The sequence below is a fragment of the Choloepus didactylus genome, chromosome 2 (genome assembly GCF_015220235.1).
Source record: "Choloepus didactylus isolate mChoDid1 chromosome 2, mChoDid1.pri, whole genome shotgun sequence".
NCBI classification, from domain to species: Eukaryota; Metazoa; Chordata; class Mammalia; order Pilosa; family Megalonychidae; genus Choloepus; species Choloepus didactylus.
Window position 1 is genome coordinate 65,573,826 of NC_051308.1, and position 22,380 is coordinate 65,596,205.

Below are 22,380 nucleotides of genomic sequence, written 5' to 3' on the forward strand. Positions count from 1 at the left end.
CTCCTCAAAAATAAATAAATAAATAAATAAAAATAAAAGGTTACACACAGGCAGGGCAAGAAACAGAAACATAAGAGCTGAAAAATTCTGACCAGTTAAACAGGAGCTGTGTTAGAGGTCTAGAGTAAGTTGAACTGAACACCAAAGATCTGAAAGAGAACAAAGTCAACAAACAAGAAAACCCTAGGTAAAAGAGTGAAAATGACCTCTAGAATAAACTGATCGATGAAACCAGATGCCTAGACATCAACAAAAAATAAATGGTCACACTAGGGAAAAAAGATTTGGCCCACAGAAACAAACTAACTCTTCAAATGAGATACAGGAGTTGAAACAACTAATTAAGATGTTCAAACAAACATGCTAAATCAATTCAAAAATCAAATCAACAAGTTAAGGGAAGATATGGCAAAAGAAATGAAAGATTTAAAGAAGACATTGGTCAAACATAAAGAGGAACTCAAACGTTTGAAGAAACAATTGGCAGAACTTATGGGAATAAAAGTCACAATAGAAAAGATGAAAAACACACTGGAGACAACACAGCAGGCTTTAAGAGGCAGAAATAAGGATTATTGAACTAGAGAATGGGACTTCTGAAATCCTACACACAAAAGAACAGATTGGGAAAAGAATGGGAAAATATGAGCAGGGTCTCAGTTATCTGAATGACAACATGAAGCACATGAATATATGTGTCATGGGTGTCCCAGAAGGAGAAGAGAAGGGAAAAGGGCAGAAAGAATAACAGAGGAAATAATCATTGGAAGTTTCCCATTTCTTATGACAGACATAAAATTATAGATCCAAGAAGCTCAGCATACCTAAACAGAATAGATCCAATAGACCCATTCCATGACACTAATCAGACTGTCAAATGTCAAAGAGAAACAGAGAATTCTGAAAGCAGCAAGAGAAAATTGATCCATCGCATATAAAGGAAGCTCAATAAGAAGATGCGTGGCTTTCTCAGCAGAAACCATGGAGGCAAGAAGGCAGTGGCATGATATATTTAAGATACTGAAAGAGAAACACTGCCAACCAAGAATTCTATATCCCGCAAAACAGTCCTTCAAAAGTAAGGGAGAATTTAAAATACTTTCAGAGAAACAATCACTGAGAGAGTTTGTGAACTAGAGACCTGTTCTACAAGAAGAACTAAAGGGAGCACTACAGATAGATGGGAAAAGACAGGAGAGAATGGTTTGGGGAAGAGTGTAGAAATGAAGACTATCAGTAAGGGTAAAAAGAGATAGAGAGAAACAATAAGATATGGCATATAAAGTCCAAAATGCAAAATAGTAGGCAAAAGTTCTTACTGCCTTTACAGTGATAACATTAAACATTACTGGATTAAACTCCCCAATGAAAAGACATAAACTGGCAAAATGGATTAAAAAACAGGACCCATCTATATGCTGTCTACAAGAGACTCATTTTAGACCCCAAAACAAAAATAGATTTAAAGTGAAACATTGGAAAAAGATATTTCATGCAAACAACAACCAGAAAAGAGCAAAGCTATCTATACTAATGTCAGACAAATTAATTTTCAAATGTAGAACAATTAAAAGAGAAAAAAAAGGACATTTTTCCTCTTCTTTGTTTGTGGAAGAAATGGAAATTTCCTAGTATAGATTGTGGTGGTGAATGCATAACCATGTAATTATACCAGGAACCACTGATTGCTTACTTATGGTAAATTGTATGGTGTGTGAATAAAGCTTAAAAAAAAAAAAAAGATTGATATGCAAAACCATTGAACTGCAATCCAGTAGTCTTGAATCTCAAAGATGACTGTATAACAATGCGACCATTAAATTGTGAAAACCTTGTGACTGGCACTCCCTTTATCCACTGTATGGGCAGATTAGTAAGAAAATAAAGACAATAAATAAATAAATGAGGGGGGATAAAGTGTATGGTAAGTTTTTAGTGTTCTTTTTCATTTTTATTTTTATTCTTATTTTTATTTTGGAGTAATGAAAATGTTCAAAAAGTGATTTTGGTGATGAAAGCACACCTATATGATGATTATCTGGTATGTGAATATATCTCAATAAAATTGCAGCTAAAAAATTTCCAACCCAGTTCCTTAAATATTCCTCTACTTGTCATTCCCTTTTGCCTTCTCATGGATTTCATTCCTGAAATCATTCTCATCCAGAATCCTAAATTTCTTTTATTCTCTCAGTTATTATTGGTAAAATATATATATATATTTCCTTAAAAAATAAAACAAAAAAACAGAAAGAAAACTAAATCTGCTGCCATTTATATTTATTAACTAATTTTTGGTTTCCTTTCATAATGAACTTCTTAAAAAATATCACTTGTGTATATTGACTCTACTGCCAATTCTCTAATCAAGCCATCCTAACTAGGCTTCTACCTCTACATTACACTAAAACTTCTCTGGTTAAGTCAACTAGATAAAGATCACATGAATTGTTGTGTTTTTTTTCCTGATCTCAGTATTTAAAACAGTTCCTTTCTTGAAATATATACCTCTCTTGCTTCCAAATGCAAAATACTTTTCTTACTTCACATCTGCCCCCTTTTATTAACTCCTTCTCTCCCGGATTTTTTTTTTTTTTTTTATGGAGGAATGACAGAGAACCTCCCTCCACTCTGTTTTCAGTATGTTATCATTTGGTGATCTCCTCTAGCCCCATATAAATTAAATGCCAACTAAGTCATGAAGACCCTCAAATTTATATCTTCAGGGGTCTCTTGTCCCCTGAGGTTCCATTGCAGCAGGCAATGTAGAAGACATAGTTATCTCTAAGTTACTGTTCCCTCAAGTCATATTATTTAAAACTTGGTAAGAAGCCTTGCATTCTCCTTTTAACTTTATCCCCCTCATGGTGCTTCACAGTCATCACCATTTTAACAAATGGCACACTTCTCCACTCCATTGCTAAATCCCCAAACCTCGGGACCACCCTCATTTTTTTTCATTACCTGACTCCATACATCTACTCCATTAGTATGTCTTATCACTCGTCCTTCCAAATATACCCTGATTCTGCCAAATTCTCCCCAATCCTAGTGACATCCCTGTTCCAAATAAATCACCTGTACTTTCCTACTTAGACTCCATGCTTCCACATGTCTTTGTAATGCATTTTACTTTCATAGCCAAAGAGATAATTCAAAAACACAAATTGGATCATGAAACTTTCCAACTTAAAAGTCCTCCTTGACTTCTCCTTGAACTTAAAGGAATATACACTTTTCTGTGACTGTTGAAGCACCACATTTATTTTCCCTGCCACTTACCTATATGCCTACTTCCTTTGCTATCTTTTTCCAGGTCATCACATATATGAGTCTATTTTGTCATTTAGTTCTCAACTCAAAAGTCACATGGCCATGGTCACAACTGTCACTGGAATTTCAAGTAAGCCTAACAGTGAAGCAAGAAATAAATTTGGATACCTATAATTATGGCCAGCAATAAACTTCTTTTTTGGATTTAAGGGAAACCCTTAAGTAATTAGTCCTAAAACAGAATAAGAGACATGAGAGCCCAAGGTCATGGACAGCTCTGATACTGAAGAGTATTGCTCCACATGGGCTCAGTGATGGGAAGCAGAATTTAAGGTGTGTCGCTGTCGTCTGCCATCATCATTCTTCTTGAGATTGTATTTATTTGCATAAATTTTTGATAATTTGATAGTGTAATGAAGTGAAAGTACCCAGAGTTGAGTTCAAATCATCATTCTCACTCTAGTCCCCAAACATGCATAGCCTCTGAGACCTGGGATATTTCACTCATCGTATATCGGGTAAGGCTCTATCGGCCAGAAAGGCAGGGCCCCGCCAACCCTGACTACCTAGCTTACATACTCCACCCATCAACTTTCCCATTAAGTAATGCCTGTTTACTTTTCTTCACAGCATTTATCACTATCTGGACATAGATTATGTATTCATTTATTTACTCATTTATCATCTCTCTCTTTTTCACATAAAAATGTTGCATTGGAACAGAGATTCTGATGTCTTGTTCACTTACATATCCCCAGCTTAAGGCTACAGTAACTGGCATAAAGTAGGTGTTCACAAAATATGTTTTACTGAATGAATAAATATTGCTAAATTCATATTACCTTCCAGAAGACTTTCAGTTCCTTATTATCCTTTGTTAATCTATAAAAAAAGATAAAATAGTTAATGCTGCATAATATGATAATTACCTACGCATCCTCTTTCCATTTTCTCCAGCATATTTACAATTTTATTCACCTGCATTCATTATACTGATTAATGTACTTGTAGTGAAATTGGCCTCTATGGATGAATAAATTTCATGCCAGTTATCATAATTGGTAGCTATAATTAGATCATAAAAATTATCATTTATATGAAAGAGATATATTTGGACAACATATCCTTAAGCTGAAGTAGTAAGAAGATTGGAAAAGTAAATAAATGAAAGAAATATGTTATTTGCATAGAAAAATGCCCTGCCATTGGAGTAACTTAAAAAAAAATAAAAATTGTATTTCTGATTATAACAGAATATTATATTTTATTTATGTATCCATATATTAATCTATTAATTAATAAAATAGGATATAACTAATACTTATTAGAGATGTTTAATAAAAGCTACGTAGAATAATGTCCATTTATGTTAGTCCCATAAAAAAAGAAAGAAACAATGTAATTGATGCTTATCAAACACCTTTGAAATAAATATTGTTCCCATTTCTTCCCATTTTTGGATGCTAAGTGATTTCTCAAGGTACTATATTTGATAAATGTCAGTCAGAATATGACTTCAAGCTCACATTCTTAACTCTGTTGCTTTCAATATCATGGTCCATGACACTGCATTCCATGACCAGGGAATTTTAACCTGTATTTAAATATCTTATCTAGAGTTATAAGGGTAACAGCTCTGAGATAAAATTTGACTAGAATTTATATTCTCCTAATTCTCCTGATTTTCCTTTTTGAAGATTATTCCTGCTCAGTTAATATTTTGCTATTTAAAAAGAAGATATTTGGAGTTCTTCAGATCTTCAAAAGATGTTTTATAAAGAAGTTCATGAGATATGCTATATTAGCAAGCATGATAGAATAGAAAATATTTTTTAGAATTCATCCGTAAGAATATAATATGTTCCTAACCACTCGCTAATAGTTCATGGTTTTCTAGCAACATATAGCAGCATATAATAACTGCAGATCAATATGACATTTGAAACCATATCCTGGAATAGATTGATGGTTACTGTCAGTCAGATCTTCACTTATAAACAATTTCTGTTATCTATTTGAGCTATTCTGTAGCAGTCCCAAAATATAAAATATGATTATGTCTTACAGGATGCATATAGAGCTGGCCATTCGTGGCATTTAAAAACTAAAATAATGTCTGAAACTTCTTTTTAACTTATGAGCATAGTAATTATCTAATGAAATACCCATAAAATGTTAAACTGTAATCATTCTAATTTTCTGGGACACAAAAGAATTTAAGAGGCTAGGAAGAAATGTCTTTTTTTTTCCAAATTGGACCATTGTAAAATTCTTTCATGAGATTTAAAATGTATTCTTTCCTAAAACCACTTGTGCTGGTTTGAGTCTATTATGTACTCTAGAAAAGACTATGTTCTTTTAATCCAGTCTTATGGGAGCAGACCTAATGTGGGTAGGACCTATCTGTCTGCAAGGCAAGTTCTGAGAGGGTGAGCTAGAGATTTTTCTGGATCAGTTTTTCAGATTGCCAATGGACAGATTGGCAGTGATATACAGGCACCTGAGTATGTGCATAGGGATGAATCTACTTCCTCTGAGCAGAGCTGGGGACCCAAAGCAGGAGGACTCTATAATGTGCTGGAGCAAGGGCATGAGTGGGGCCAAACATGGGTACTATGAGCTTCTACTATTTTTTTCTGTCTCTGTACAGTTATAAAAATTTACATTTTTTATAAATGGAATCATACATATGCAGTACTTTGTGTTTGGTTTCTTTCATTTGGCACAATATTTTAAAAAATTATTATTGTTTTAATTAGAGAAGATGTAAGTTTCTAGAAAAGTCATGCAAAAAATACAAAATTCTCACGTACCCCCTATTGTTGCATTAGTGTGGTACCTTTGTTTTTCAAATGATGGAAGAATATTGAAATAGTACTATTAACTATAGTCCATAGTTTACATTAAGTATATTTTTCCCCATAAGGGTTCCATGAACTTCTCCTACCATTTTTAAAGCTGCATTTTTTATTATTTGGCACTTGCCCAGTTATTGCAACACTTTAACTGTTTTCTGGAATATGAGGAAGACTGTTCTGCCATTTTTTGCTTGTTGCTAAAAAATCCCATGGGGAAATGGCACCCTGGAGCATCTCACCTCACCATCTTGGTTTACTGGAATCAGGGAGCTTGTTGGAGAAATCTTCATTCAATTTTAGTGTCCGTTTTTTTCCTATGGTGTCATCTGTCTTTTTCTTGGTGTTTTATAGAAGTTCTTTATATAGTCCAAATAAAGTCTTTAGTTGGCTAAATATGCTACAAATATCTTCCCTTACTTTTTGGCTTGCATTTTCACCCCCTTAAAATTTTTGTTGATAAACATAAATTCTTAATTTTAGTTTGACAATTTATAATTTCTTTTATGGTGAACTCTATTGTGTCCTTTTTAGGAACTCTCCTTATCTCAATCTCCTGAAAATATTCCCTTATGTTGTCTTATGGAAGATTTATTTCACTTTTCACATTCTGATCTATATTCCTCTGGAATCGAATTTTGTGTATGGAGGGAGATAGGGGGTTTATGCTCATTTTTCTATCTGTGTACCCAAATGTTTAACCTCAGTGTTAATCCATTATTGCAAATTAAATCAATCTGTATATCAGCTCAAAATTGAATATTAATGAATGGTACAAAATACTGCTGATGACATAAAAATTGAATTAATACATGCAGTTCTTTTTTGGGTTATGAATTCATGTGACCTTCTTGAATTAGAAATATATTTTAATAGTCTTCTTAAAAGTATGGACCTTTTAAATAATTCTACCTTAAGAAAGTAATTTAAAATACTTTGGTTACATTGCGATCTAAAAGATTGATATTTAGTGGCCATTTATAAATTGTGGGATTATGGTTGATTATGAATTTCTGTATCTGCTGAACAGTCACATTTGCAAATGTTTTTATTATTATGCAAAAAAAGTTTAAACTAATAAAACAATTTAGAAAATAGTTTAAAACTTCAAAGTTTTCTTTCAAGAGATGTCTAAATCATGACTATCATAGAAAAGGACAAGAAAAAATAAAAACAATTATGTTATTAAAATGTGATTATCAATACTTTTGCTTCAAATTCTTTTTGAGCCCTGTTTTGTTAGTTCATAATACTAGTGTCTTAGTTTGCTAGGCTGTTAAGGCAAATACCACACAGGTGATTGGCTTAAACAGAAAGCATTTATTGTCTTATGGTTTCTGAAGCTAGAAGTCTGTGATCAAGGCATCAGTGGGGCTATGCTTTACCCTGGGAGTCTGGCATTCTGTTGCTGACTGCTAGCAATCCTTTGACTTGTAATTCTGCTTCCCTTCACATGGTAATGTCCTCTCTTTCCTAGCTTCTGTGACTTCTGGGATATCTTTATAAGGCATCCAGTAATCTGGATTAAGACCCACCCTCATTCAGTAGGGCCACACCTTAATTGAAAATAGCATCTTCAAGAGGTCCTGTTTACAAAGGGTTCATACTCACAGGACTATGGAGGAAGATTAAGAAAATGACTATGTTGGAGAACAGAATTCAATCTACCATAACTGCTTTCATTTTAAATTCAATGCTTATATATCTCAAGTGTTCATAATAGGATTTGTCCTTATGAACCATGCTTCAACTACTTAATTTATAATATCACTAAATATTTTCTGCATGATTTCTTTTCATTAATCAAATTTGGGTTGCAGATTCCATCTTAATGCTTTTCACAGAGGTGATTTTTATGCAACCCATACCCAATTCTGAAAATGTGTATCTAATGCGAAGAAGAACGTACTGTTAATGTACATTTATCTTCCTTTAGAGGGATTCTGTTCAAGATACACTTAAATAATATCCAATGATGTATTTATTAATGCACAAAAATATAAGCTGTAAACAAAATATTTCTTACTGGAGAACTTCTCTGGGTATTTTCACTTTGGCATTTATTTCTCTCTGGTTGACAGAAAAATCTAAATTCTGGGTGTACATATAAAAATCAAATAAGAGTTGACCAAAAGTAGAGAAAAAATAGACTTTAGTCTAATAGGTATGCTCTTACTATTGCACTATATTCTATTTTCTATAGCTAGTTGTTTAATATTCACAAATAACTTTTTATCTTTTTCCGGTTGACTCTGTATTCTTGAAAATTTTTATTTTGCATTCTTGCTAGTATTTTCTTGAGTGTCTAGAATGCCTGGAATATTATCATCTATTCTTTTGATATAGACATAGTCTGATTTAAATGTACATTGCCTTTTATGCTGCAGAGGTGTTATTAAAAATAAAATAATATATTAGGAGAAAATATTGTACTTGCATGTCTTTTTAAAATAAACTTTTAATTTTAGAATTATTTGGACCAATATTGAAAGATGTACCGAATACAACATATTACATGGTATGTTCTCCTGAGGAAATGTTATAATTAAACAAAGAAAAGACATATTTCTAAGGAAGAAAGTTTTTCTTCATGCTCAATTTCCAAATTATATGATATCCTTTTATTTGAAATGCTTCTTTCCTTTTATTTTTCATTCTCTTAATTCAAAAACAGACATACTCCATGTAAAGCATATCACTCTGCTGTAGTTTCTCTTTTTACCTGGCCCTTCCAGGATACATATATCCAATTCTCCTGTTATGTCACATGCACTCCAACCTACAAAGATACTTATCTTTAACCTTGGAGCTTGATTTTCAGCTCTCTCTGGCAATTTTAAAGCCATGTGATCTTCATTATTAAACATTACCTCTGGCAAACCAAAATTTTTTTTTTTTTAAATATCTGTACAGTTTTTCCAGTTCAGATATTTGAAATGACTCACCAGATTCCACAGAGTATACTCATGTAAGCCTTTTATTTAAAGGCAAATGATGTGGCATAGCTAGAGAAAGAGAGTACAAGTAAGCATAGGCGGTAGGGGAGACATTCAATAGTGTGAGTTCCCCAAGGCCCTTATTTGTGCAATTTTCTGGCTTGAGCCTCCAAGATCTGTGGAAGAATCTTGACTTTGGATGATCTCCTTGGGAAGAGCTGTCAGTAGCCCTTTCAATAATCAAACCAGACTTGTCAAACCAGGACAGTTGCAAACCATTTGTAAGGAAACTGGCTCTAGGAGGATTTCCAGACCTTAAACATCACATAGTAAATTCCACTGCCATTATTTTGTATGCGAGCAAAAAGCACATCTCCAGATGTCCCCAAAGGCAGAGAGCATTTCCACTGCAGATGAAAATCAATTCTATCTCCACAATGTCAACATACAAAGTTTCTAAATTGTTTTTCAAAAGTTGAAATATATTAATAATTGTGACATAGAATTGATTCAAATGGGCAGATGGTGGCATTCCTCCACACTTCATGTAACTTAGAATGTCCAGAAACAAAATTCCTTGAGAAAGGGACCATATTCCCATTTCACAGTGGAATTTTTCTTGACCTTCTCCCACTTTGCTCACTGCTTGGTCCTCCCCCTGGATCATTCACCTTCTTATTCACTTTCCTGTATGCTCTGTCTCCCATTTACAGAATATGGACTGGATTCTCCCTCAGGAAAAACTTCCATGGTCACATTACATGTTCAGATGATCCTTACGACATCTCATTTTGGCTGTGACTCAAGCTGGAAAGGATTTTAGAGGAAGGTAGTAAGAGAATTTGTCAAGGGGAAAATATGACCTGAAAATAATATTTTGATTAAATATTTTAGAATAATTTTTTTCATAATATATTCAAAAGCACATCTTTATTGTCTTCCAATACTGCTGCCTTACTGATTAAATTTACTACCACAAACCAGTTGAATGAAGAGTGAAGCAAGTTAATTCTATTACTTATTCTAGACCTGGGAGAATGATGTTTCTCTATGATTGCTATCTAAAAGTAATACCAATAACTAATCTGTGATTAGTTCTAAAAATTATATATCTATATACATATATGTAAGCATGTGTGCATATATACATATACAAAAGACTTAGAGATCAACCCAAGCATACCAATGAAAATATTATTTTGGTTTACCTTTTTATTAGCATTGATATAGGTGATATATTGTTACTTTGCAACATAATTTGGATCATCTTTTAGTATATTAGGTTCTGATCTACAACTGTAATAGAAACCTTAATGAAAGAACTTACATATATAAAAATGCAGTTACCATTTTGAAGAACTATCAAATGATAGATACCTATACCTAAGCTAGAAAATGATGTCTGTAATATAATACCCACAAACATCTCAGGGCAGAAAACAATGGTAACTATTATGCACTATTTTAAATAGCGTATATACTTCCAAATTATTCCCAAGAGAAATATAGTACCATATGCTTTATTTTGTGTAATTACATTCATTGGTATATTCATAATAATTTGAGATGATTAATAATAATATGGTTATATAACATGGCCATAAAATCTAATAACACACCATGTTCAGGTTTGCTAATGCTACCTTTTTGCAAAATACCAGAAATGAATTGGCTTTTATAAAAGGGGGTTTATTTGGTTACACAGTTGCAGTCTTAAGGCCACAAAGTGTCCAAGGTAATGCATCAACAATTGGTTACCTTCACTGGAGGATGGCCAGTGGCATCCAGAGAACCTCTGTTAGCTGGGAAAGCATGTGGCTGGCGTCTGCTCTGTAGTTATGATTTCAAAATAGTTGTCTCCCAGGATGTTCCTCTCTAGGCTGCAGTTGCTCTTCAAAATGTCCCTCTCAGTTGCTCTTGGGGCATTGTCCTCTCTTAGCTTCTCCGTAGCAAAAGTCTGCTTTCAATGGCCATCTTCAAACTGTCTCTCATCTGCAGCTTCTCTCTCAGCTCTTGCACATTCTTCAAAGTGTCCCTCCTGGCTGTAGCAAGCCTGCTTCTTCTGGGAGCTTATATAATGCACTAGTAAACTAATCAAGGCCTCTGCTGAATAGGCAGGGCCACACCTCCATGGAAATTATCCAATCAGAGTTATCACCCACAGTTGGGTGGGTCGCATCTCCATGGAAACAATCAAAGAATTACAAACTAATCAACATTAATACATTTGCCCACACAAGATTTCATCAAAGATAATGGACTCTTGGGGGACATAATAAACCCAAAGCAGCACACACCATAAGGAGATAAATAGTGTAAAAAAGGGAGAAAAAATGTGCACTCTTTATAAAATGTCAGTGAAAAATAAAGCCTAAGAAATACATTTCTTTAATAAAGCCTTCAAATCCAAATCTTATTGTGTACTACCTCCATACAAGTTTTTTTTTTAAATTATTTTATGCTCTATATTATCTACATTTTATAATATTGTACAAACATATACTATCTAAGAAACGAGCAAGTAGATTTTCTAGACATAATGTTTATTTTTCTGTAACTACCTAGTCACCAAACTAATGAAGTATTCTTTTCCTCTTTGGGTTTCTACAGCTCACCTGGGAACAGTTTGTAAGAAGTAAAGATAGATGAAATATTAGGAAAATAACAGAGGTAAGACATATATATTGAAAATAATATTTGTTATGATTGATCTAACCATATAGTAAAAGTGTTCAAATTTAATTAAGGCAATGTTCTTGGTATTATATTGAGTCATTTGCTTAAACATGACTGATCAGTTTAAATCTCCTGTGAAGACCCTTGCAGTATTTCAGAAACCAAAATCCCTTGGATTTGGTCCCTGTGAAGGAATAATGTCACGGCAATAATTTTAAAGTTAGAGACATAAATACTAGCCTTGGTCAGTGCTTTAAAATTAAAAACTGTGGCGTAAAACTCAAATGCCAGTACATTACCATACACCAAGTTGCAATTTGCTAAAGAAGGTACAAATATTTTTAGATGATTCCTGTACTGATGTCCCCCAAAATGCCTTATTTTTCAATGCAACCTTGTGGGGGCAGACTTATTAGTGTTGATTAGGTTGGAATCTTTGGATTAGGTTGTTTCCATGGAGATGTGACCCACACAACTGTGGGTGATACCTTTGATTAGATTATTTCCATGGAGGTGTGGCCCCACCCATTCAGCCTGTGTCTTGATTAGTTTACCAGAACTCTATAAAAGCTCAGACAGAAGGAGCTCTGTGCTGCTGCAGCTTAGAGAGACATTTTGGAGATGGCCATTGAAACTAGACTTGCCAATCCAGAGTTCATCTCAGAGAAGCTAAGAGAGGACAAAATGCCCCAATAGCAGCATTTTAAAGAATGCCCAGGAGCTGACAGAGGAACTAGAATACAAGCTGGTATCAGCAGATGCCAGCAATGTGCCTTCAAAACTAACAGAGGATTTCCAGACACCAATGGCTTTTCTCCAGTGAAGGTATACTCATGTTTATGCCTTGATTTGGACACATTTATGGCTGTAGATCTGTAAATCTTTAACCAAATAAAACCCTTTTATAAAAGTCAATCCATTTCTGGTATGTTGCACAATGGCAGCATTAGCAAACCGGAACAGTGCCAAACTATGACTTTGTAAAACATAAATGTGTATTCTGTAAGAAATTCTTATTTTTTATTTATAACCCCAAGGATGACAAGTTTTTAATGGAACCAAGTTTTACAATAAAATTAACAAATGACATTTGCAATAATGAGTTTGACAATCTTTGCATTTATTTTTTCCCAATTTTAATTAGAGCTGTATGGTTTTTAATTTCTAGTTAAAAACACATAAAATGAAATATGACTTGACTTTAAGTTGGGGTCCTTCAGGTTATCTTATCTAAAAAAAAAAGAAGTAGTGACAAAAAAAACACCACACCCTCAAATTTTGATAATTGTTATCAGTGATGGAGAAAAGTCATTGAGTTAATCAAAAGCAATTAGCATTCTTGTTATAAGTGTGGTGTTAGGATACACTGAAATTGAAACATTATGGTGATAATAATCTGCTAATATGAAACTCTTTAAGTCTTCCTCAGTAATGATTTTCTTTGCAGTTTATATCATGGCAAAACACAATTTACACTGACTTAATCAGACATATATAGTGAGATGACCATCTTTGAGGTATTAAAAAACTTGGCTTGGCTAAATCATACTTGAGTCCATTGTCATTCTTCTTCACAATGTATTTTTTTATATAATCCAATTAAATTTTTTTCTCTTCATTAGAGAGGTTGTGGGTTTACAGAATAATCATGCATAAAATCCAGGATTCCCAGAAAGCACCCTACCCTAACATCTTGTATTGTATGGGAAAATTTGTTACAATTAATGATAGTACATTTTTATAATTCTACTAGTATTTCAAGTTAATTAAAGTACTTAGGGTTCATGGATTGTGTAGTACTGTTCCATGGATTTTTTAAAAATGCTTTCTATTACCCTATATACATCTAACATTTCCCCTTTAATCAGATTCTTATATATATTTCAGTGCTGTTAGTTGCATTCACAATGTTGTGATACCATCAGCACTATCCATTACCAAAACATTTCCATCATTCCAAATAGGCACCCTATATATTTTAAGTCTTAATTTCCATTCCCTATCACTACACCATCCCTGGTAACCTGTACTCTAGATTCTAACTCTACGAGTTTGCTTATCCTAATTAATTCATATCAATAAGATCACACAATATTTGTCCTTTGTGTCTGGCTTATTTCACTCAACATGATGTCTTCAAGGTTAATCCATGTTGTCTCATATCTAAGGACTTCATTAGCAATTATTGATTGGAAATTACAATGAAACAAATTTTATCTCTGCATGAGAGAATTTCCAAACAAGTCAAACTGTACAACTTAGGAGTTGGATAAAATTATATTCCCTTTGCTATATTTGAAGGGTTGAGTAGAAGTTCATTTAAATTAAATGCAGTTAAATAACGTTTTACTTTAGATGGATTTGTTCCTTCCATTGATAAGTGATATATTTTAGGTATTCTAATAAAAATGCTATATATTAAGTAAAATTGCTTTATTTATATGGTGTTCCTAAATAATAACCACAGTAAGTACTTCTATAAGGCTTAGCATGTTAGGTATGTTATTCATGAGATATATCATTTATTATATTATCTCAAGATATGTAATTCTTAAGCAACCTTCTGAAATAGAAACTACGAGCATTCCTATTTTACAGATAGATAAAATGAGGCTCATAAAATGTAAAGTAACTTGAGGAAGGTCACAACACTAGTAAGAGGGAGAATCAGAATTCAAGTATAAGCAGTTTTTCTTCAAATTCCATGCCCTTTACCATCATACTATACTGCCTTTCTCAATAAATTAAGAGCAGATAACACCTATTCATAAAAAAAATAGAATTTGAAGTTAAAAGCAAAATAAATATATCATGTTAACTTTTTTCACACAAAAGATTTAGAATTTCTTGCAAAAAAAGAGTAGTTGATTTCCTAGGAAGACAAAATTGTATTCTCTTTGTATCACCATAATCCATAATCATGACGCAGAAATCTAAACAATGGTCTAGCAAAACAAATCTGAGAAAAGATGACTAAGGCTGTTACTGTTTAAGGCATATCAGTGGGATACAGAAAGCAGTATATGAAAAGAAATGAAGTGATATATCAAATCCAAAGCACAGAAGGGAATGATTTACAATTTTTCTAGATGAAACAATGTTCTATACTGAGAGTACTGAGCAGCCGTATGAACTCATATGGGAAAGATTTGGAGGATATTACTGTGTTACTGGATCTGTAGAAATAAGATGGAAGCAAGGCCCAAAATTAGCAAAGCAATTCAATTAAGGTCACAGTAGTAGATTATGACCAGCTAGAATCTAGTCTTAAACCGGCTGGAGTCATGAGAGTTATAAACATGCTAATTGGTCCACTTCTCAGCAATAGGTCAGGTGTATACAGGATGAAAGACAGATAAGACTTGTTAAGCAACATCCCAAAAAATCTAATGACTGCAGCAGAGCCTATATATATGTGTGTATATATATATATATATGTGTGTACATATAATCAGAGTTTCATACTATGTGTCAACTCTACTGAAAACAATGAAACTTCCTGGTTCATATAGAACCTTAACTATCTGGGCTTGTAGGTAGAGCACAGGGCCTAGCGTATCACTGGGCACATAATAACAAGCTAATAACTAAATTAAAAAAAAACAAAACATATATTTGCTACATCAGGAGAAAGCCAGGCTTTGCTGAGATGTTCCATAACTGTACTGGTCCTATTTTAAAAAGATCGCATAATAATTGTAAAGACCTAGGCCCCCAAATTCAATGACTTGGGTTTCTTGGTGGCACATGAGTTTGTCAATTAGTCAACTACAGTCAACAAGAACTTTTTCTGTGGAAAGCACTGGGGCTACAATGGAAACCAAGAAAGAAATGCCTCAGCAATCACGGAGACCATCTTTTTAATCCGTTGATGTTAGGACACAATTATTGCTGATTGTGTTAGATAATTATATAATGACTTGCTTTATACAACATATTTTCTATCAGTGGAATGGATAGAAAATCCATTACTCAACCTTGTAAGATTTTATATGAAAAAAGCCATCAGCAAAACATTGTAAATTGAATATGTGTGTTTATCTCCATACCTTAATTCTCAGAAATAAAAAAAGAAAGAAAAAAGTTGAAAGTGGTTCTAACCCTATGAAGACAAACAGAAATGGAGCAAAAGCAACAGTGGTTGAGAAATGCTGAAAAAACATCCAGGAATATGAACACTTGGTGAATAGTTACTGGAATAGTGAAAGCTAAAACATTATTCATTGCAGATGCAAAATCCCCCAAGAGGCAATTTGAATCATATGTAGAAAATGGGATAGGTCAGGAATACCAGAAATTAGGAGTGGGGCTTAGAAGTGGGTACTGAAAAGAAGTTTGCTTAAATACTTAACAGGATCAGTTAGACCCACAGATCTACCCTCCATCCCAATAAGGAAACAGAATCGTTCTAGGCAAAAATTATCAGGCATAGTTGAGAATACTGTTTACGTGATATACTGAAAACAAGAAAGGAAAGAGAAAGTCTACATATTGAATGGAGAAAGACGCAGTCTCTTTCTTCCACACCAAACCCAGGGCTCTTGAGAGCTGGGCATCTGCCTTCATGCCACCACCTTTTGACTCTCACACAGGTAACGGGAGAGCGTTTAGTATTGTGGCTAACACTTGTGGGTTTGATCTTTGCTGAATCACTTTACTCTCAAAACCAAAGTTTTATATTCCCTGTCCATAAGCACAGAACATCTAATCATCTTTCCACACTTCACTCTTAAATATCTAATGAGTCAAACAGAACCATATTTTTGGGCAATATCTTCAACATAAAGAAGAGTCCAAAACAAACAAAGAGAAAGGAAAGCCATTTAGAGGGAACACATAATAAAGGGCATAGGAGAATAAATAAAACAAACTATAATATCCTTCAGAGATAACAGTTGATGTTGTCTCCATAACATCATATGAGTACTATTAAAAGGAACAGCCAGGGAGCAAAGTGTTTCAGAAGTTTCCAGACAGAGAAAAAGCCAGTCACATGCCAGTGATCAGGAATCAGAATGACAGTGGATTTCTCAGCAGCTATGCTAAATTACAGAAGACAAGAACTGCCTTCAGAATCCTGAGGGAAAACACTTTCAAATCCCTTAATTAATGTGGATGTTTAATAACAGCATTTTTAGATATGTGAGTTATCAAAATACTTGTCTTATCCATTGTTTCTTTAGAAGCTTCTGGAAAGTTTGCTCTAGACAAGAGACAAATCAAGACATACCCAACTCGGGAGGGAGTTGTAGGAATGTCTAGGATGACACTTGAGCAGATGCTCCAGAGAGTTCAAGTCCAGGAAAGCAGAAGGTTCTGGATTCTGTATCTCCAAGACAAAAAAGAGGAACTGATAGATTACCTGCAGTGAATGATAATATTGAGAAAGTTTTCATTTAATTTTAGGAGAGTTTGAGAAGAAATGTTAAGAAATAAATAGACAAAGAATCAAATCTAAACATTTAAGCAATTATTAATTCCTGAGTTACAAGTAATAATACAATGGATAATACAATTGTAGTATAGAATTTGCTTCTGTCATTGTAATATAAATAATGATAAAAATTGTGATATAACTATAGTAAGAATATAAGGAAAGGAAACATTTGTGTGGATATGTGTATTTGTGTATGAGAGTATGTTTTGCTTACATATGAATGGTTGTTTTCAGGGATTTGTTGTAAGAATTTCTTCCATAGAGGCAGAGCATTAGCGTCTGAAACTGAAAACTCAAGAGAGAGCAGAATTTGAGTAATGCTGGAATGTATAGGTAGTTAACTAAAGAAATTACTAATAAAATACTTTTTTTCTTTAAACTTTTTATTTTGAAATAATTTCAAGTTTACAGCACAGTGACAAAAATAATACAGACCCCATAGAGAAATCCAGCATACCTCCAACCTCCAGATATTCAGATCCACCAATTTGAACATTATGCCACATTAGAAATATCATTGTTTTTGTCTGTGTATCTATCTACCTGTCTGTCTATCTATCTATCTATTTTCTGAACATTTGAGAGTAGGTGGTATGTATCATGTGCCTTGAACACTAAAAACTTCCATGTACTATTCCTAAGAACAAGAATACCCATTTATGTAACTTTAAGTATAGTTATTAAGTTCAAGAAATTTAACACTGATAACAAAACTTATACTCTATATTCAGATTTTTTCATGTCCCTCTAAAGTCCTTTTAAGCTTTTTCTCCTCCATAATTAGATCCCATCCAAGATCACATATTTAATTTGTCATTTTCTCTTTATTTGCTTGTTTTTCTTCTATTATTATTTTTAATTGTGGAAAAATACATACAACATAAACTTCTCCTTTTCAACTTCTCCCAATGATACCATTCAGTGGGATTAATTATATTCACAACATTATGATACCCTTACCACCATTCATTACTAAAACTTTCCCATCACCTACTGGGGAAGTCAGGGACACACCTGGTGACCATCTTCCAGCCCTTGCCTGTACCCATCCCCTCTTTTCTATTTGTGCAGATGTTTCAATTTGCTTCCATTCTACAGCCTTTGTGTCTAATGGAGTGGTCTGATCATACTTTAAACTCTGAAACAAGCAGCCACAGCTGCTTCTCAGGGCTGGAACTCTCAGGGGCAGGGCCACTTCCCCTGTTTTCTGGGGCTCTGACAAAGATATTTCTTCCAGTTGTTGCAGGGTGCTGAAAACTTCTGTGGGGGTACAACATCCTAGAGCATCTCATTCCACCATTTTAATCCTGCCTGCCTGTGCTAAAACACTTTAAACTGGTTGATTCTGGGAAGTGTAATTTGGAAACAAGGCAGAGGTTTCATTATAAATCTTGCAGTATTTAATGATTTTTAAAACTTTAGTAAAAGCAATTTAAAAAAGTATAAGGCACTCTGAAATTTGTTGATGGAAAAGAAAATCAAGTAATCACCAAACACTTATTGTAACCCTGGTCTATAACAGTTTCATTTTTGTATATGTAATCATACATTAGAAAGAATCAAATGACTACTGATTCCTTTGCAGAAGAATTGAAGGTTCAAAGTTAAGATTTTGGCACAAATGTCATCTTCTCTAGGAAAAATATCCTGAACCCCAAGTTCTGATTAATTGTGTTCCCATGTATCCTAAATATTCCCTGTCCTAGTCAACACATGAGCTATTGTGACTGGTCCATTGACTCTCTGGCCACTAAAGCATAAACTTCAGCAAGTGTAGAAATGGTTGTGCTAATATCTGTATTCCCACCAGATAACAAGCAGCTGCCACATCATGGGCCCTCAATATATAATTATTGAATGAATGGCAAATGGATAGGATGCCCCTATCTCAAAGAAATGTTTTACCTGGTTGAAGAGATTAAAAAAACTCTAAGAACAATCATTAAGTTTTAGAATTATATCATTGGTTTTGTTCATTACATAAACTCCAGGATTGTGAGCTACTTACAATAAAATTATTTTTAACAGTATTTTTATCAGAGTATCTTGGAACATTGTAGGCACATTTACAATCCATTGGTCATTGTTGAATTTGCATCACAGTCCTAATTTCATTAACTTTTATTAGGAAGCATGGACTCAGGACGAAATGTAATAATATTGGTTTAAAAGGGCAAAAAAGCATTCATTATTCTTTGATTAAATTTCTAATCAGATTTCATTTCCAGTTTCTTCCAAGTTACACTAGAATGTAGCAAATAAAAAACAAATCACTAGGCCTGGCAATATTTAAAATATGAATGTCACTTTCCAAATTCATTATTTTCTTTTCCTCAAGGCAACAGATAGCTTAGCTTTCATGGCAAGAAAAATAGTTCCTTTTTGGTCATTTCTATGCATTAAAAGATTGTAAGTTTTCTGAAACATTATTCCTGCTTGATTTAACAAATGCCGAAGGCAAACACAGACTATTTACAGTATGCTTTATCTCCAGCTGAATGGCTTTTACTATAATATTCCAATACCTGTAAGGGCTTCTGGTAATAGGAGAGTCTTTACACTTTTAAATGTTGTTTATTTCATTAATCTAATACATAACATAGACCTTCATTTTGGAAAACTGCTTTAGTATCTTCCCTGAAGGACTAGTTTATGAGGTGAACTGAGTAAAAATAGAGCAGTGCAGCTCTCTTCCTTTCCATATCCTAAGACCCTTGTCAGAGTCACACTGCTAGTGTGTCCTGTAAATGAATCTAAAAATGGTTTATTGTAGTTTTCTGCAACATTAAGTATTAAACTAGTGACTCTAATTCATTTAAATCTATTGAAACTGATCTCTAAAATTAGATTTTTAATAAATATGTGTATGTCAAAATTTTATGAACTCAATGAAAAAAAGGAAAAAAAAAAAAACCACAAACATATATCTGAATAATATAGAAAAATATATTATAATATTTGCTAATCACCTCCTATTCCTGGTGATTTTTTTCTAGCACTTCATCGGAATCCAGAACTTTCTTTGATTGTTGATATTTTATTATTTAGCCTTAATTTTGGAATATCTTAAATAAAACTGTTTTTATACAGTTTTTTGAGTTATATAATTATTCTCCCTACCTAGTTTGGATTTTGAAGCACTGTCCTTGAAACTTACTTTCTTATTTTTAAAAGAACAGTTTATTCCTTTCCATATAGTTTGATAAGATTAATCAAAACCTCAGGTTCTGACTCCACCAAACTGAATCCTAGGATTCATAAATGTAATCTTTCTCAATTTAAATGGATTCACTCTATCAATTCTAACAATTAGCCTATGAAATTGTTTATTTCTCCTATATTACTGAAACCTTAAAAGAGAGGTTGAAGAATTTTTCCAAGGCCCTGTAGATATTAAATATGAAATTAAAATTCTAGTACAATAAGTCTGTTTCCAGAATGCAGGAGCTTAACCTATATGCTACAACCTAAATGTTATATTCTGTATAATATTCTTTTATAAAGTATATAATAATTATTTCTGATGGTCCTTGGAATGTCTTTGTCACACACACAAAAATGTACAAAGTAAAGTCAGCTCGTGAAATTTCACATCTCTTTTTATTTTAGTGATGATCTAATATGTTCTCTACATATGCATATACTGATCATTTGGAAAATTATGCTATTAGAAAATACTGCTATACACTGTGTGCCCAGTTGGCATTTGACTTACAATGGAATAGAGAAACTGATGCCACAAAACATCACTGTTCAGCTTTTAGCAATGTTCCTGAAAAGGCAAATGCTCAGATCTGGGGACTTCGAGATGTATTCCAGCTGGTTTCTAATCCCTATGAGAAACTTTGCTTTGTAGGAATCAAGCAAACAAACAGACAAACAAAAACTAAGAAAACAAGGCCCTCATACATTAATCAAACAGAGCAAACATATGTCAACATAAGATAATCATGGAGTCAGTTGGGTAGTGTTCTACAAATTGAGAGAAAGAAGAAAAATCATTTGGAATTGAATATTTTACCATACACATCAACACACAGATATGTATTATAGGTAAAAACTAAAAATCACTCAAACTTTCACTATCCATAGATAAGGAAGCAATTGGGAACATTTTTTTCCTAGCTGTTTTTTCTACAAACTGATACATTTTTACATAACTGAAATTATGTTCTTTATGTATTTATGTCTTGATTTTTCTTTTACTATTACAACCCCATCAGTTTCCTAAGTCCACACCACTATGTCATAATTTTTGATCATTTTTATTTTTAGTCTCTGTTTAGACTATGAATATTTACTTTGCTAACATCATAGTTTTAATAATATCCTTGTAAATTTGAAACTTTTAAAACATTTTAAGTATATTTTATTTATTTCTCAAAGGAAAATTAACAATTTAAGCAATATGACTTTTTCTGAACACAACTAAATTCTTTCAGAATTTCTTCTCCCACCAACAATGCCCTTCTCTAAACACAGCTAACAAATTTTGAATATTATTTGATTATCAAAATTGTTGATTAGGTAATCAAAACAGTTTTTAACTTGTACTTACTTATTTTTAAATAAATTTTGCATATTTTTATATATTCATGAGATAATATAATTTTTTTGCCATAGCCTTTCCCACTTTTTCTATTGGATTTGTAGTATTTTTTAATTATTTGTAAGTTTAATAATTCTGTATTTATATTTGTTGCAGATATACCCATTTGGTAATTTGTCTCTAATTTTTATATATATTTTTTAATTTCCAAAGTTTTAAATCTTTATGAAGTTAAATTTTTCTTTGTGAATATTTTATTGTTTTTGTGATTTGAAGCATATTTCTAATATTAGCAGACTATTTGTTTAAATATGAATCTATTTTTACAACTTTATTTTATTTTGTAGTTATAGTCTGTCTGAATTTTATATTGTTGTATAATATGAGGGATTTTTTTCATCAAATATTAAACTCCCCAGTATTTTTTTTTTCTTTTCCCATCCATTTGAGATGCATTGCCTGTATAAAATAAAGTATAATAATCCCTATGTCTACAAATATTCTCTACCTATAGTGGCACTGTAGCCACATTCATGTCTGTAATTTTATTGATAGCTGGATAAAATTATCTGCATGAGGGTCATTGGAGTCAACTAGATATCTTCCTATACTATATAAAATTTTAGTATCATACAAATTTTGTATTGTTTAAGG